We start from the raw sequence: 18,098 nt of genomic DNA, 5'->3' as shown, positions 1-18,098 counted from the left end.
GTTCGACGGTGTACACGTGGCCCACGAATTTAAGTTAAGAACGTGGGTACCCACGTTTCTAATACAATAAGTTCGACGGTTTTACCATGGGCTCACGAATTTAATATAAGAACGTGTGTACCCACGTTCTTAAATTAACCCACGAACATAACTCAATTAAGAACGTCGGTACCCACGTTCTTAAATTCACCCACGAACATTTATTAGTTTCTTGTAGTGGAAAGAGACACAAGAGCACGTGAGGTTGAAGATATACGGTGACCGTCGGATTAGCGTTGGAAGGCGAAGATAGATTATGCGCATACCCCTTCGCGCGTTGTATTGTGACCATTGGATTCGATCTGGACGGCTCTCGATTGCGCGCGGGGTCGCAAGGGTGTGATCTAATCTGGACACTCAGATCTAAATCCAATGGACCAGAACTCCCCATACCCCTTCGGCCTGGAGATCTTTCTAAAGAGCCCCTCGGTTTTGTTATAATAAACCCGCCGTCCCCGCGGGAGTAGCCTGTGTCTGGGTTATTTTGTGAGTTAAACCCCGACCTTCTCGGTATTAGTGCGCCCAGTCCAGGAATTAAAGAAAATAGGAAAAAAAGGATTTAGAGATTGATTTTGAGTATAGAAATAATTGTAAAACTTGTATAATCCATAGAAAATTCATATTAAGTCCAAATTAGCCCATTCAAGTTCCTATAATTTTGTAATATTATTGTTTATCATTTAGTGCCACTATTTTGACATAAAAGTCACATTAAAATTGTTATCTTAATTAATTTTGTACAAAGCACATAAAATCTTTGGAAATCCATAACTTAAAATCTATAACTCCAAAATTAATAATTCCTGTTCCTATGATCTTATTTCAATATGTCGATTATTATTATGTATTTTGCATATATGTTTGGTGTAATGTTAATTTTGCCTGCACCATGTTTGTCTGTATTGCTACGTTTAGCAGTGAGGACACGTGTCATCTGAAGAGCAAGTTGGTACCTGGAATCTCAAGTCCCAGGCAAGTTGTGCCCTTGATCACTTCTTTTTACCCACTCATGTTCTAATTAATCATAATGATCTGCATAGGTTAATTTTGATGGGACCCAATAGGTTACCCTTGTTTGTCTATCTTTATACCTTGTTTACCACTGAACGTTTTGGGTAGTACTTGCTAGTGCTTTATGTGGTTTTGGGTATGAAGATACATTATTCATGATCACACTTTTTATTATCTGTTTATTATTACTGTTCATGATAAGATCATTATGTTAATTGGAACATGGAGCGACCACCCGGGAAAACAGTGCTACCACAAGGGTTTAATGGGACGCCCTTGGCTGATTAATTAGGAAAGCTAGTGAAAGACTACCTTACCCGAAAGGGGCAAGGGCAGTAAGGGAGTGGTCAGTGTAGAGAGGTCCTTGGGATGATTTTGCTGCGATGGCGATCATGCGAGGGATCCCTGCATTGGAGCTTCCTATAAACTGTAGCGGGTTTTCTGAAGCTAGTGGAACTTTGTAAAGGCCTCGTAGTGTTACCCTGCCTCGCCTCCTCGGTAGAGGTGTATGGGAAGTCGCGATCCCTTGGCAGATGGGTAACATGACTTGTGGGTAAAGATGCGCAACCTCTGCAGAGTGTAAAACTGGTATACTAGCCGTGCTCACGGTCATGAGAAGCTCGGACCCTCACATGATTAATTTATGGAACTAAATTCAATTTGTCATATGCATTGCATCGCAGGTGATGTTATTACTTTTCTTAATTGGGTTGGTATTTACTTATACTTAGTAACTGTTAATAAAATTTTGACCAACTTTAAAAGCAATGCTCAGCTCTAACCATCCTCTTTGGTAAGCCTTACACTTCACGTGAGCTCCCACCTTTCGCGAGTTCATGCACATTATTCCCCACAACTTGTTGAGCGATGAACGTATGTGAGCTCACTCTTGCTGTCTCACACCCCCCACAGGTCAAGAACAGGTACCACAGGATGAGGCGCATGGAGGATGTTGTGACGTGTTCGTGAGAGGTCTAGGCCGTCGTCTCCCAGTCAACTTTGGGTTGCTGGACCATTGTCTCCTTATAATGTAATTATTTATTTATTTTGTATAGAACTCCTGTTATGTAGTAAAGATGTGACATTCGATCCTGTGCCATGATTCATCATATGTGTGAGACTTGGTCCCAGCACACCTGGTGATTATGTTCGCGCCCGGGTCTTGGTGCCCCGAAACCCGGGTGTGACAGAAGTGGTATCAGAGGAATGTTGACTGTAGGACGAAACCTAGATAGAACTGGACAACCAATACTTACTTACCTTTGCTACTCTGATTCATTCTAACCTTTTCTTAATCTTTTCTCATCTATTTCTGCTTTACTCTGATTATTCTTATCTTTTCTTTCTGAAAGACAAATATGGATTTCACATTTTGAAATCCTGTACCTAAAGTGACTTTAGGAATAGGATACCTACTCTTAGAAACAAAAACAAAACTATTTTTATAGGTATTTATACGCTTGAGTGCTTGTTCTTATGATACTTGTTTGATTTGGATCTTTGATTGAGTGTGATGATTTGTGGAGTAATGTCCACAATTACATCTGCATGTACATATAGGAAAAAATGCTCATCAAAATAACTAGACCAACTAGATTATCCCTCATTAAAGTATGTAGCCTAACGATATCCATCTCATCTTAAAAGATTCTATCCTACACTCATAGATCCATCTTATCTCAAAAGATTTTAACATATCCTAATAATATATGTCCTACCCTAGTAGACCTATCTAACCTAAACTAGTCTAATCTAGTCATATCCAATCTAATCTAGATCCTATCTAATCTAATATGATCTAATCTAGTGTGAGTTACTTAATGCTGGTATAAAGGATAAGGCCATACTCCAAATTTACTTACGCCTAAATTGGTGACTTAGATCAACTTGTCCATACACAACAACTTGACCTATATAACAAGTAACATAACAACCCAACCAATAGAGTAATGATGGATTGCATGATCTATCAACCCCCACCTAAAACAAACTTTTGACCTACATCATGTAGTCTATCTCATCCAAATCTATCTTAACCATATTCTCTAACTCCGATGATATGCACTAACCTCAAGTCAACGTGACCAAGACCGAAGAAGAAGAGATCAACATCAACAAGGAAGGATATAACAGTCAAAGCGAATCTCAAGATAAATTAAGACTTAGACATTTCAGATGAAGACTTTTCCTTGCCATAATCTTTCTTACCTCAACCTGTCCAGCTTATATCCTACATAATAAGTAATTAGATACCTATGCTCTCCTAATCACCCACTATGGACTATAAAAAAATGAGACTCTGAATTTTTTTAAACAATTATAGACTAAAAGTTGAATTACAAACCATTCCTTCTATATCCCTTTCTTACAAATCTCGGGGACGAGATTTCTGTTAAGGGGGGTAGAATTTGTAACACCTCAAAAATCTCATTATGAGAATTATAGTAAAATTTTCCAAAGATCTTGAATTAGAATTTTTTTTGAATTCCCATAACTTTTGAAATCACATCTCCTAAAATAAAAAGTTTTCTAATAAAAGGATTAACAAAATAGTTCTTATATAAACTAAATTATCTATTGATGAATTATATAAGTGTCCATAAGGATATGTGTAAGAGAAATTTCTTTATAGAGATCATACAATATAAAACTATTTTCCTTATAATAAATATGTGGGATTTACACATTTAAAAAGGCAATGGCTTAAATAATAAATAAATAAAATAAAATATATTGCATATCATACTAGATGTTTAATTGTGCATTTAATGTGAGATTTGAAACTCAACTCATGACTGAATTCGAAAATTTGCAAATCCTAAAAGGAAATATAAAACATGAAATAGAAAAAAAGATTTTTTTTTGCAAAGCTGCGTTTGGGCCAAAACACCGAAATCCGACCCAATTCTCTCTCTTCCGTGGCGCCCCAAATGGACAATTGCACCCGCACGGCCCACTCCAGTTTCTTCCCTTTTTCTTTTGTTTTGGTCACTTCCGTGCGGGTCCCTCCTGTCAGCCTTGGTTCTTCCGCTGTCACGTGGACCCAGCCTGTCATCATCTTCTTCTCTCCGGCGTAACAAACAGCGAATCCGTGGCAAATCCAAACAGAAATCGCGAGCGCCTCGACCGATTCACGGACTCTCGTCGCTGGTCGGATTTTTCTCGCCGACCGTTTTCCCCACATCGGACTCTACCGCTGCACTATAAAATCGTGTGGCCTCTGGCTCCCTTGCGGCATCCACAACGCTGCTCCTCTCCCTTCGCCTGGGCGGCGTTCGCCATCGCCGGATTGGAGACGATCTCCCGGTACTGGGAGAAGGAAAGGCACGCCCGTGCGTGGCGGCTCTGGTGAGCTACAGGCGGTGACAAGGGCCGTGGCTCGGATTGCTGGGGTGGCCGGAGTCACCGGATCGGAATTCAGAACACCAGCGTCGACGACACAGGGCGCTCAAGGTTAGTCGATCCCTGAACCAGGATTCTCGTGTGCATGGCGGAGGGCTCGCTGTGGCGAGTAGAACTTTTATCTTCGTCAGGTTAAGCTCGGTTTTGTTCCTCGCCACATACCAAACGCCACCGTGGGCTGCGTCCAGCCATGGTCGGGGAGTGTCGCACTTCAAAATTTTCTTTCAGATTTTTGCTCTGTTCTTCTATTCCACGAATAGGGTAATCCAAATCAAAGGTTGGGTACACGACGCTGGCGTATCACCGGCGGGTTGCTGCTGGTGACCGAGGGCCATGGCCGGTGTGAGGGTAGACGAGAGAATGAAGTGAGATGGGAGAGATAAAGAGACGCATGAGCACGTGAGGTTGAAGATATACGATGACCGTCAGATTAGCGTTGGAAGGCGAAGATAGATTATGTGCATACCCCTTCGCGCGTTGTATTGTGACCATTGGATTCGATCTGGACGGCTCTCGATTGCACGCGGGGTCGCAAGGGTGCGATCTAATCTGGACACTCAGATCTAAATCCAATGGACCAGAACTCCCCATACCCCTTCGGCCTGGAGATCTTTCTAAAGAGCCCCTCAGTTTTGTTATAATAAACTCACCGTCCCCGCGGGAGTAGCCTGTGTCTGGGTTATTTTGTGAGTTAAACCCCGACCTTCTCGGTATTAGTGCGCCCAGTCCAGGAATTAAAGAAAATAGGAAAAAAAGGATTTAGAGATTGATTTTGAGTATAGAAATAATTGTAAAACTTGTATAATCCATAGAAAATTCATACTAAGTCCAAATTAGCCCATTCCAGTTCCTATAATTTTGTAATATTAGTGTTTATCATTTAGTGCCACTGTATTGACATAAAAGTCACATTAAAATTGTTATCTTATTAATCTTGTACAAAGCACATAGAATCTTTGGAAATCCATAACTTAAAATCTATAACTCCAAAATTAATAATTCCTGTTCCTGTGATCTTATTTCAATATGTAGATTATTATTATGTATTTTGCATATATGTTTGGTGTAATGTTAATTTTGCCTGCACCATGTTTGTCTGTATTGCTACGTTTAGCAGTGAGGACACGTGTCATCTGAAGAGCAAGTTGGTACCTGGAATCTCAAGTCCCAGGCAAGTTGTGCCCTTGATCACTTCTTTTTACCCACTCATGTTCTAATTAATCATAGTGATCTGCATAGGTTAATTTTGATGGGACCCAATAGGTTACCCTAGTTTGTCTATCTTTATACCTTGTTTACCACTGAACTTTTTGGGTATTACTTGCTAGTGCTTTATATGGTTTTGGGTATGAAGATACATTATTCATGATCACACTTTTATTATCTGTTTATTATTACTGTTCATGATAAGATCATTATGTTAATTGGAACATGGAGCGACCACCCGGGAAAACAGTGCTACCACAAGGGTTTAATGGGACGCCCTTGGCTGATTAATTAGGAAAGCTAGTGGAAGACTACCTTACCCGAAAGGGGCAAGGGCAGTAAGAGAGTGGTCAGTGTAGGGAGGTCCTTGGGATGATTTTGCTGCGATGGAGATCATGCGAGGGATCCCTGCATTGGAGCTTCCTATAAACTGTAGCGGGTTTTCTGAAGCTAGTGGAACTTTGTAAAGGCCTCGTAGTGTTACCCTGCTTCGCCTCCTCGGTAGAGGTGTATGGGAAGTCGCGATCCCTTGGCAGATGGGTAACATGACTTGTGGGTGAAGATGCGCAACCTCTGTAGAGTGTAAAACTGGTATACTAGCTATGCTCACGGTCATGAGCAGCTCGGACCCTCACATGATTAATTTATGGAACTAAATTCAATTTGTCATATGCATTGCATCGCATGTGATGTTATTACTTTTCTTAATTGGTTGGTATTTACTTATACTTAGTAACTGCTAATAAAATTTTGACCAACTTTAAAAGCAATGCTCAACTCTAACCATCCTCTTTGGTAAACCTTACACTTCATGTGAGCTCCCACCTTTCGCGAGTTCATGCACATTATTCCCCACAACTTGTTGAGCGATGAACGTATGTGAGCTCACTCTTGCTGTCTCACACCCCCCCCCACAGGTCAAGAACAGGTACCACAGGATGAGGCGCATGGAGGATGCTGTGACGTGTTCGTGAGAGGTCTAGGTCGTCGTCTCCCAGTCAACTTTGGGTTGCTGGACCATTGTCTCCTTATAATGTAATTATTTATTTATTTTGTATAGAACTCCTGTTATGTAGTAAAGATGTGACATTCGATCCTGTGCCATGATTCATCATATGTGTGAGACTTGGTCCCAGCACACCTGGTGATTATGTTCGCGCCCGGGTCTTGGTTCCCCGAAACCCGGGTGTGACATAATACCATGGCAGGTTCTGTGACACAAGCCGCACCACGTCGTCGCCAGGAGACTCGGCGCCATAACCATCGTCATAACCGTCAATGAGTATATGTCCTCCGTGTTCGCGCGGCCGTTGTCACACCCAGTTTTTTAAGGTAAACCGAATGCAAACCATGTACGTGCTAGGATCAGAAATTCACGTACACAGCGATTACATAAATGACTCATCATAGCATAATGCTTTGAATAACAATAAAGAGTAAGTAATAATATTAAATACTAGAGTCATTTACATAATATAAATCAAAGTACATAGAATAGAAACGTAGCCAACGTAAACAACCCTACCACAGACAGCTGACTGGGGGAGGTCACTAGCCTAATCATCGAACTTGTTGAAGTCCTGGAACTCCTGGAGATCCGCCTCGATGCCTTCTTCTTCTTCTTTACCTGATCATAGGTTGCACCAAAGGAAACATGGTGTTTTGCGAAAGCAAGGGTGAGTACACATCAACGTACTCAACAAATGTCCCGTTTGGCTGAGGTGGACTAGCTTTATATGGGGTTAAGCTCAAGAAGTTGCTTTTAGTTGGTCAGGTATTTATTATTAGTGGAAGCTAAGTTTTTGCAATAACCAGCCCGTGAAACATTTCCTCATCGAGGAAAAACATTAGCATCATTGAACCAAAACCATAAATAGAACCATTTTATCTCAGATCATCTGTATCTCGAACCATATGTATCTCTAATCAAAGAGGATCCCAAGGCCGCTCTTAACCGTGAGCACGACTGATATATCAGTTTCTAATCCTCTGCAGAGGTCGCACACTTTACCCACGAGTCTTGATTCCCTTTCTGTCCGGAGAGAGCTCCTCTCCATTGACCACTACCTAGGTGGCCTGACAGGGTACCACTACGTAGCCTTTACAAAGACTCCCCTGGTGCATAGCTGCTCATTAGGTTTCGCCAGTCGTACAAACGCAGTACACCTCCCCAAGGTGGGTGACTAACAAAACCAAACCGAATAAAACTCTGCACCCCCATTGGCAGAGCGAGCACCACGCCCTGGCCCCCATTGACGGCCCTCCGGCAAAGCCAACTACACCCCCATGTTCATCTAATTAATCAGCTAAGGGTGTCCCATTCCACCCTCATGGCTGCACTGTTATCCCGAGTTGTCACTCACCGAACAGGTCCTTACGGAGAGTACTCAGGAAAATGGCCTGAGTCCTCTAAAGTATCATAAGATCATCATCATCATAATAATAATAACAATATCGTATCATAAATGTTCACATCTTGTTCATTGATTAAAGTAAATCAATAGCATGAAGCTAACCATGATAACCCAAAAGGTAAACAAGGATAAGGTAAATATAGACTAGTCAATCCTTAGGTTTCAATAATGTTATGCGGAACAGTGAATGAGACATAATGAGTCAGAGGACACTTGCCTTCACCAAAACAGATGCTCTTGGTCTATAACCTTATAGAACTCGGGGAGCTTGTTTGCTTGGCCGTTGAAGCTTGACCGTCAATTTCTTGAAGCTCAGAAACGAATCATGATCTATTCTCGACGCATAGCGAATACAAAGAGGAACAAACAAACAAACATATATATACATATGCATAAGAACATTACACCATACAAATTAAACATAATAAAATATGCAAAACGAAATAGAGCGCGTTACTACGGTCACGCGAGGAAAAAGAAACGCGACAGGCGGAGCTACGATCGAGAAGTTATCGCGTCTACACTAAACGCGTATGAACTAGGACATTTAGTTTGATCTGATTATATCAATCGATATTTATTTAAAAAGAACTAGAGCTATCGCACAGTCTTAATTAGCTGACCACACTAACAGTTCTTAGTTAAATAAGTAATTTAAATATCAGCGACTCTAAGTGGGACGAATTAGCGGAGCGAGACAAAATACACGCGTGAAACAGCACGACCACACACGACCTAGCGTGCACCACGCGCGGCACGCGCATGCAACGTGACGACGGAGAACCCAACACGACAGCGTGCAAACGACGCACGCACACACGCGACATAGCATGCTGACGACACAGGAAACAGCACGCGCGACCAGCGCGAACGAGAACGCCACCACGTGTGGAACAACACGCGCGACAGGTGAGAAAACTAAATAGGTGACACGTTTATACTAAACCAATGTTAAATATATATATAAAGTAGTTAAGTTAATATTTGCCATGTTAATATTTATTATAAAATCTCAAGTGAAACACTACACATTTAATCTAGTTAGAATATTAATATAATAAACATTAGTCGAGCAACATTAAATAAATGATTTAAAATATATGACTTGACGAATTAACGTTATTTAACCTAAGTGATTATAAGTGGAAGCAATTTATCATCACGAGCAGACGCCGCGCGACCCATGTGATCGACACGCAAGACATGCGCGAGCAACGCGCGGCGAGACGCGCGACACACGCGAAAGGCGTGTGACAACACGTGAATGGCACACGCGATGCACGCACATGACGTGTCACAACACGTGATACTGTACGAAACAGCGCACGGTCGGCATCCGATATAATGCGCACGACAATGAGCGAGTCAACGTGACTACGCGCGTGAACAACGCGATCTCGCGCAAACGACGCTGCGCGAGAACAACAACAAATGGATAATTAATTAAAAGTATTTAAGTCGGTATTAATCAAGTTAATTAACATTTATATTCATAACAGCACAAGTTAAAACTATAGACTTATTCTAATTAAACTGTTATCTTAAGTAGCAAACGACTAAACAATAATTGACTAATTTGCGCGAGCAACAATAGCAGAGATAATTAAATAATGCGCTGACAGCGCGCGAGACCCACGCGATCGACAAGAGATGACACCCGTTGCGACATGTTTATACTAACAAGTATTAATTCAATAATATTCGAGCAGGTGTAATTATATTAACAAGTATCTATAAAGTGAGTCAAAGTATACGTCTGTTTGATTAGATTGCTACTTTTAGTAACTGTCGGATAAATAAATAATCGATTAATTAGCTAAGACGCGTATCGCGATGAAATAATGTTACCAACATGATGGCGACGAGGTTATGAAGTTAACGCGACTAAAGCGAGTCGAAACGAGTTTACGACACATGGTTTATTGAATAGATAACAATTCATGAATTATAAACGATGCAACATACGAGAACTGCTAAACCCCCATCGCGATTAAGCTAGGCGAGTATGGAATCAAAATATTTGTGTTGATATTAATCACATTAACCTGTATTTATAAAAGCGCAACTTATAAACTAAGTTCTATTTTAGCTAACCATCGGACAAACAAATAATTAATTAGTTAATTGAAACATGAGTTACGACCAATTTATATGTTTAATGTGTACACGACTTAATTATAAAACTAACACGACTTAACTAGTTCAATGAATTTCTTACAACACAAAAGATATTATGTTCGTATATCGTGAATTAACGGTGACAGACGACGAAGAGGCTGCGGGGCTATTCTGGGTGCGCGACGCGGACACACGTTCGACGACGACATGCCGCGAGCACGACACGACAACGCGCGCAGGGTGGGAACTCACCACGCTGGAGCTACGCAGGATGCGCGTGAGGCTGTGCCGAGGGCGCGCGCGAGCGAGCCACGGGCAAACCGCCGGCACACCGGCCACGCGCAGGCCGAGACGGTGCTGCGTAAGCAGCAAGCCACGCTGGCCACGCGCCGCGGGCACAGCTGGTCGCGCCGGGCGCATGCCGCGCTGATCCACACCGGCCGCAGGAGCTAGGGAAAACGGCGAGGCACAACAACGGCTGTCGCGATAAAGGAGAGGGGGAAACGACAGGGCATGGGATTACATTGACGTCAGAGGGCGTAGCGACCACAAATGCAGACGAGGATCGACGGTGTCGATGGCTCGCTGGAGCAGTGTGACGTTGCTGCACACGGAGCAGCAATGGCAAGGAGGAGTGGGGGTCTAGCGGTGATGTTGGGGAGTGGGGCGAGGGAGATACAGGAGTTGTTCAAATGGCCGATATGGGTGGGCATTTGGCGCTAGGAACGTCCGCATCGCAAGAGTGTGCGCGCCGTGGTCGCGTGAGCCACGCACCACGCGAGGGGAAGAACGAGGGGGCGCGTCGGACTGCTGCTGCGGCGAAGCGGGCGTGGTTGGGCTGCACTAGGTAGGCCGCGCGGTGGGTGAGAGGGAGCAGCGCGGCGTGGCGCATGCAGGCGAGCGTGGTGGAGCGCTGGGTGAGCGGCGGCGCAGGCGGCCGGGCGAGCGCACAAGCCGCACTAGGGCAGCGCCTCGGGGATGGCCTGGTGGGCCGGGAAGCGCGGTTGCTAGGGCGCGCCTGCGGCATTGGCCGGCCAGGGGAGGGGCAGGCCACGGAGTCGAGCGTGGGAACGGGCCACACACTCCTGGCTGTGGGCGCGGGGCATGGCGGGGGGGTGCGCCTAGGCCGCCGAGAGGGGGCTAGGCCGGGCAGGCCACGGGGAGGGGGAGGGTTTGTGGGCCGTGCCGGCGCGATGGGCTGGGGAAAAGGGTGACCAGGTTTCTCTTTTTTCCTATTTTCTTTCTTTCCTAATTAAGTTTATTCACGAGAGAGTCACGAATTAAATGGATGCACATCCAAGGAAAACACCAAACGAATATAAATGTATTCGAGCATGATGCAACAATTATTATTCCCTTAGGGCTTTATTAATGACTATACTTGAAGTCAAATTCTCTATTACTTGGGAAGAAATGAATAAAGGAGCGAAAAGAAAGAGAAAAAGAAATGTAACACCTGAATTTGGTGGATATTAGAAAAGAAATTTTAAACCCCCATATTCAGGGTGTTACAAATCTAAGCCCCTTAACAGGAATCTCGCCCCCGAGATTCAAGAAGAAGCTAGCAAGAAAACGAGGTTGGTTCATAGGTTGTTCACGGCTTTCTTGAGTTGACTTTGACTCTACAAGCTTAACTTGTGAACTAGTTGCTTTGACCTTCAGATGCTCGAGACCAACTGATGTAATTCTTGAGGATCTCCTAGACCTATGGGTTAGGACCCACACACGCTTTTGCTGCGCCACTCTGATTCTTGTTGGTTGATGTTGATCGCATGGTCTTCATTGGGGTTAGCGGCTAACCCCCTTAACCGAAGCGTTGATATGCACTTAGTGAGGATGCTGCCGACTCTGACCTTGACTGATTAAGAGAGGTTGTAAGATGCCAATCGGACATATGCAAGAGAGAAGGGTATAGATAGAAAAGGTAAGCATAGATGGACTAAAGAGAGAAATGGGAGGACGCCCAGCTACCTAACTATATAGCACTCAGCTAGTAAACTTATGTCATTGTGGACCAAGGGCCACAACACATCAACACTCATCACAAAGAAGCAAATCTGTCATCACACAAGGACAAGCATCACGAGCACACATCAACAAACATCTCGTTGGTACACGTTAGTGTTAACTAGATGGTGGTCTCTCTTAAAAAAACTACTCCCTAAGGTTGTTGAAGGAGGAGGAGAAGAACAAGACATGAAGGATAGGGGCACGAGCACCATAAAGGATAGAGCTAAAGCAAGCATTGTAGGCGACCAAGAAAAGGATATTACCAAGGGCATAATGGGCAGAACACTACTCTTGAGTTGAGATAGACAAGGGGAGATTCCAAAAAGCAGACCTGAGATAAGCATCCAGACAAGATCTAGTGATTACGAAGGCAAGGGTGATATCATACAAAAGCTAAGACTTGCAATGCGACAGAGGGAAAGGAAACGACCAAGAGTTAAGGTGATAATAGACAAACACACAGCAAGGGGTGTATTTTAGACAAAACTTGCAAGGTGTCAAAGAAGGGGGTGCAGCCAATGATGAAATAAATGTGGCATTATCCCCAAACAGGGATCAAAAAGAGGAGGCCTCAAAGGGTAGGTTTAAGGTAAGCAGGAAGGTAAGCACATAGATATCACGAGGGTTTTAAAAGTAATAACGGACAAGGATGTAGGAGAGGAGGTAAATAGGCATAAGACAAAGGATATAAGTACCACAAAGGATGGAGTTAAGACAGGACCTACAAATGGAAAAGAAGAAGATACGTCCAAGCGCCAGATAGGTAAATTGCCACTCTCAAATTGAGGTGGAAGAGAGGAGATTTTTAACGAGTAAGAATAAATGTAAATATCAAGGGAAGATCGATGGATGACAAGGTGATCGTGGTAGCAAATAAAAACACATCAAAGGATGGAATTAAGACAAAACTTGTAAGGCAACAAGGAGTGAAAAGAAATCAAGGAAGAGATAGCTCTCAAACTGGGTTGAAAGAAAGGGGAGGCTTTTAAAGGACAAGTTCAAGGTAAGCATTTGAGTAGAAGACATCAATATCGCAAGGGTCAAAGGCAATAACAGACAAGGGTATAAGGGAAAAGATGAAAGCATAGAAGAACCAGTGGTATAAGTACAACAAAGAATGGAGTTACGTCAAGGCTTACACGCGGTAAAGAAGAGGATATTGCCAAGGGTGAGATAAGTAAAATATCGCTCTCAAATTAGGATAAGAGATTGTATATTTTAGATAACAGACATAATGTAATCACCAAGGTATGGTCGAGAGATGGGAAAGGTAAAGGCAACACTAAACTGAAGCACAACAAAGGATGGAGTTGAAAACTCGCAAGCGACAAGGAAGAGAATACGACCAAGGGAAAATAGGTAAAATACAACTATAAAATTGAGATGGAAGAGAGAAGGTTTTAAAAAACGGGTATAATATAAACATCAAGGTAAGATATAGAGGTGATAAGGATAAAGGTGATAATGATGAAAAGCATAGTCCATGGACAGAGTTAAGGCAAGACTCACAGAGTGGCGAAGTGGAGAAAACAATCAAGGATAAGATAAGTGAGGTTCCGATAGAAGAGTTGAAGTAGAAATTCATTATCGAAGGAAGTTACAAGGAAACAACGAGGTTACCAAGGGTGTGCAAAATAAAATGACCGCTCGTGGATCATTAAGAAACAAGGGTGGTCAAGGGAACGTTAACTGAAATGTCTTAAATAGGTATTGAGGTATAAAGGTAAGCATATATAAGAGTATGCAAGATTCCAATGGTGCGAGCATACCAAGACCAAGAGAGTACAAATTGCCAAAAGATAGAGACTTAACAATAGAATAAGGTTCTCAAAAGACAGGAAGATCATGGACATATAAACTGAAATGTTTAAGTAGGCAACAAAGTCTTTAGGGTTAACTATTTGAATTAAGGGATAAGGTTATGGAAGAATCTAAAAGATGCAGCATGTCAATACCAATGGAATAGATATGGTCAAATGGTAGCAATTTAATAGTGGAAGAGAAAAGAATCCCAAAAGACAAGAAGGTTATGGTCAAGGGGCATCTAGAAAGATGTCGCAAGCTCAAGAGTGAGATGAGATCTAATAGATTGAGAGAAGTATATAGGAGCACAACATAGAATTAGTCGAGGTGACTAATATTTTGAAGCAGAATCAAGGATGAGGTGAAGTAATAATCACTAAGTCCTTAAAACGGCCACTGCTACTCTAGGCTAACAGTCCTACAGTCAGCAAGGGCTTTGATACCACTTATGTCACACCCGATTTTTGAAGGTAAACCAAATGCGAACCATGTACGTGCCAGGATCAGAAATTCACATACACATGGATTACATAAATGACTCATCATAGCACAATGCTTCGAATAACAATAAAGAGTAAGTAATAATATTAAAGACGAGTCATTTACATAATATAAATCAAAGTACACAGAATAGAAATGTAGCCAACGTAAACAACCCACCACAGGCAGCTGACTGGGGGAGGTCCCTAGCCTAATCATCGAACTTGTCGAAGTCCTGGAACTCCTGGAGATCTGCCTCAACGCCTTCTTCTTCTTCTTCTTTACCTGAGCATAGGTTGCACCAAAGGCAACCTAGTGTTTTGTGAAAGCAAGGGTGAGTACATATCAACGTACTCAGCAAATGTCCCGTTTGGTTGAGGTGGACTAGCTTTATGTGGGGTTAAGCTCAAGCAGTTGCTTTTAGTTGGTCAGATATTTATTATTAGTGGACGCTAAGTTTTAGCAATAACCAACCCGTGAACCATTTCCTCATCGAGGAACAACATTAGCATCATTGAACCAAAACCATAAATAGAACCATTTTATCTCAGGTCATCTGTATCTCGAACCATCTGTATCTCTAATCAAAGAGGATCCCAAGGCCGCTCTTAACTATGAGCACGACTGATATATCAGTTTCTAATCCTCTGCAGAGGTCGCACACTTTACCCACGAGTCATGATTCCCTTTCTGTCCAGAGAGAGCTACTCTTCATTGACCACTACCAAAGTGGCCTGACAGGGTACCACTACATAGCCTTTACAAAGACTCCCCTGGTGCATAGCTGCTCGTTAGTTTTCGCCAGTCGTACAAACGTAGTACACCTCCCCAATGTGGGTGACTAACAAAACCAAATCGAATGAACCTCTGCACCCCCCTTGGTAGAGAGAGCACCACGCTCCAGCCCCCATTGACGGCCCTCCGGCAAAGCCAACTACACCCCAGGTTCATATAATTAATTAGCTAAGGGCGTCCAATTCCACCCTCATGGCTGCACTGTTATCGCGGGTTGTCACTCCCCGAACAGGTCCTTACGGAGAGGTACTCAGGAAAATGGCCTGAGTCCCCGAAATTATCACAAGATCATCATCATAATAATAATAGCAGTATCGTATCATAAATGATCACATCATGTTCATTGATTAAAGTAAAGCAATAGCATGAAGCTAACCATGATAACCCAAAAGGTAAACAAGGATAAGGTAAATACAGACTAGTCAATCTTTATGTTTCAATAATGTTATGCGGGACAGTGAATTAAAAGTAAATGGGACATAATGGGTGAGAGGACACTTGCCTTCACCAAAACAGATGCTTAGGGTCTTCAACCTTATAGAACTCGGGGAGCTTGTTCGCTTGGCCGTTGAAGCTTGACCGTCGATTCCTCGAAGCTCGAAAACGAATCGTGATCTATTCGCGACGCATAGTGAATACAAACAGGAACAAACAAACAAACATATATATATATGCATAAGAACATACAAATAAAACATAATAAAATATGCAAAACGAAATAGAGCGCGTTACTACGGTCACGCGAGGAAAAAGAAACGCGACATGCGGAGCTACGATCGAGAAGACGGAGAAGTTATCGCGTCTACACTAAACGAGTATGAACTAGGACATTTAGTTTGATCTGATTATATCAATCGATATTTATTTAGAATGAAACTAGAGCTATCGCACAGTCTTAATTAGCTGACCACATTAACAGTTCTTAGTTAAATAAGTAATTTAAATATCAGCGACTCTAAGCGGGACGAATTAGCGGAGCAAAACAAAATACACGCGTGAAACAGCACGGCCGCATGCGACCTAGTGCGCACCACGCGCGGCACACGCAGACAACGTGACGACGGCGAACCCAACACGACAACGTGCAAGCGACGCACACACATGCGCGACATAGCACGATGACGACACAAGAAACAGCACGCGCGACCAGCGCGAACGAGAACGCCACCACGTGCGGAACAGCACGCGCGACATGTGAGAAAACTAAATAGGTGACACGTTTATACTAAACCAATGTTAAATATATATAAAGTAGTTAAGTTAATATTTGCCATGTTAATATTTATTATAAAAGCTAAAGTGCAACACTACACATTTAATCTAGTTAGAATATTAATCTAATAAACATTAGTCGAGCAACATTAAATAAATTATTTAAAATATATGACCTGACGAATTAACGTTATTTAACCTAAGTGATTTTAAGCGGAAGCAATTTATCATCACGAGTAGACGCCGCGCGACCCACGTGATCGACACGTGAGACATGCACGAGCAACGTGCGGCGAGACGCGCGACACACGCGAAAGGCGTGTGACAACACGTGAATGGCACACGCGATGCACACACATGACGTGTGACAACACGTGATACTGTACGAAGCAGCGCGCGACTGGCACGCGATACAATACGCACGACAACGCGCGAGTCAACGTGACTATGCACGTGAACAGCGCGATGTCGCGCAAACGATGCTGCGCGAGGAAAACAACAAATGGATAATTAATTAAAAGTATTTAAGCCGGTATTAATCAAGTTAATTAACATTTACATTCATAACAGCACGAGTTAAAACTATAGACTCGTTCTAATTAAACTGTTATCTTAAGTAGCAAACGACTAAACAATAATTCACTAATTAGCGCGAGCGACAATAGCAGAGATAATTAAATAATGCGCTAACAGCGCGCGAGACCCACGCGATCGACAAGAGATGACACCCGTTACGACATGTTTATACTAACAAGTATTGATTCGATAATATTCGAGCAGGCATAATTATATTAACAAGTATCTATAAAGTGAATCAAAGTATACATCAGTTTGATTAGATTGCTACTTTTAGTAACTTTCGGATAAATAAATAATCGATTAATTAGCTAAGACGCGTATCGCGATGAAATAATGTTACCAACACGATGGCGACGAGGTTATGAAGTTAAGCGACTAAAGCAAGTCAAAACGGGTTTACGACACATGGTTCATTGAATATATAACAATTCACGAATTATAAATGATGCAACATACGAGAACTGCTAAACCCCCATCGCGATTGAACTAGGCGAGTATGGAATCAAAATATTTGTGTTTATATTAATCACATTAACCTGCATTTATAAAAGCCCAACTTATAAACTAAGTTCTATTTTAGCTAACCATCGGACAAACAAATAATTAATTAGTTAATTGAAACATGAGTTACGACCAAATTATATGTTTAATGTGTACACGACTTAATTATAAAACTAACATGACTGAAACGATACAAAATGGATTTCTTACAACACAAAAGATATTATGTTCGTATATCGTGAATTAGTGGTGACGGACGACACGAAGAAGCTGCGGGGCTGTTCCGGGTGCGCGACGCGGACACACGTTCGACGACGGCATGCCGCGAGCATGACACGGCAACACGCGCAGGGTGGGAACTCGCCACGTGGGGGCTACGCAGGATGCGTGTGAGGCTGCGCTGAGGGCGCGCGCGAGCGAGCCGTGGGCATAGGTGGCCGTGTCGGGCACATGCCGCGCCGAGCCACACCGATCGCGGGTCGCGCAGGTGCGCCGATTGGAGCTAGGGAAAACGGCGAGGCACAACAG

The sequence above is a fragment of the Zea mays genome, chromosome 6 (genome assembly GCF_902167145.1).
Source record: "Zea mays cultivar B73 chromosome 6, Zm-B73-REFERENCE-NAM-5.0, whole genome shotgun sequence".
Classification (NCBI taxonomy): Eukaryota; Viridiplantae; Streptophyta; class Magnoliopsida; order Poales; family Poaceae; genus Zea; species Zea mays.
The sequence above is the reverse complement of the archived record's forward strand: the minus strand, read 5'-3'. Positions refer to the sequence as shown.